Genomic DNA, 1,766 nt, shown 5'->3' with positions numbered 1-1,766 from the left:
TTTATTTATTTGTGTTTATTTATTTGTGTTTATTTATTTGTGTTTATTTATTTGTGTTTATTTATTTGTGTTTATTTATGTTTATTTATTTATATGTTTATACATTTATTTATATGTTTATACATTTATTTATATGTTTATACACTTATTTATATGTTTATACACTTATTTATATGTTTATATGCTTGGTTATTTATACATTTATTTATTTATACATTTATTCTATACGCTTATTTGTTCTATATGTTTATTTATTTTATATGTTATTTATTTCTTTTATTGTTGTTCACCTGCCTGATGAACTTAGGAATCTCCTGGCTGCTGGAAGCACTTCCTGGAATTCTCTCAATCCTCACGTTTTAGGGAACTGATAAGGTGAGGAAAAAGGACTCTGTGTGAGTCTGAGCAACACACTCTCCCTCCAGAAGGGATTTTATTTCTTTTATTTTAATTAAAATTTTTTTCTTTTAAAAATAAAATAAATAAAAATAAATAAAATAAATAAAAAATAAAATAAAATAAATAAAAATAAATAAAAAATTAAAAAAATAAATTTTTCTTTTATGGTTTCAGCCTCACCCCAAACATCACTTCTTGGGCAGGTGCTGTTCTGTAGCTGAAACTGAGCTTTATAAATCTGAAATTTGATTTATTCCAGACACGTTGAGGTCTGGTGAAGCCTCCCAGCAGCCAGGAGAAAGGCAGAGATTTTTTTAATATTTGTGTTTGTCAATTCTTGTTGGATAATTATTTGAATAATTGTAAAGTGTTTACTGACCCAGCTTTTATAAAGTGTTTGGTAACCTATATAACCTAACTATAAAGTTATATATTAATATATTACATATTAATATATATACATATTAACATATTACATATCAATATATTATATATTAATATTCATACATATTAATATATATCAATACATATACATATTAATATATTACTTATTAATATATTATATATCAATATATTATATATTAATATTAATACTTATTAATATATATCAATACATATACATATTAATATATTACATATTAATATATTGCATATTAATATATTACATATTAATACATATACCTATTAATACAAAACCAAACCACCCCAAAAAATACCACCCCCCAAACCAACCACCCTGCAAAAAAAAACCAAAACCAGACCAAAACCACCCAAAAAAAAACCCAAAACCAAACCAAACCACCCCCAAAAATACCACCCCCCCAAAAAAGCCCAAACTAAACCAAACCACCCCCCAAAAAAAAACCCCAAAACCAAACCAAACCACCCCCAAAAATACCACCCCCCCAAAAAAAAAACCCCAAACCAACCACCCCGCAAAAAAAACCAAAACCAAACCAAAACCACCCCAAAAAATACCCCCCAAAAAAAGTCCAAACCAAACCAAACCAACCCCCCAAAAAAACCAAAAACCAAACCAAAATCACCCCAAAAAATACCACCCCCAATAAAACCCCAAACCACCCCCCAAAAAACCCAAAACCAAACCAAAACCACCCAAAAAATACCCCCCAAAAAAAGTCCAAACTAAACCAAACCACCCCCCCAAAAAAAGCCAAAACCAAACCAAAACCACCCCAAAAAATACCACCCCCCAAAAAAAGCCCAAACCAAACCACCCCCCCAAAAAAAACCCAAAACCAAACCAAAACCACCCCAAAAAATACCACCCAAAAAAAACCAAACCCCAAACCAAACCACCCCCAAAAAAACCCAAAACCAAACGAAAACCACCCCAAAAAATACCC

The sequence above is a fragment of the Heliangelus exortis genome, chromosome 11, assembly GCF_036169615.1.
Source record: "Heliangelus exortis chromosome 11, bHelExo1.hap1, whole genome shotgun sequence".
NCBI classification, from domain to species: domain Eukaryota; kingdom Metazoa; phylum Chordata; class Aves; order Apodiformes; family Trochilidae; genus Heliangelus; species Heliangelus exortis.
Note: the sequence above shows the minus strand (reverse complement) of the source record.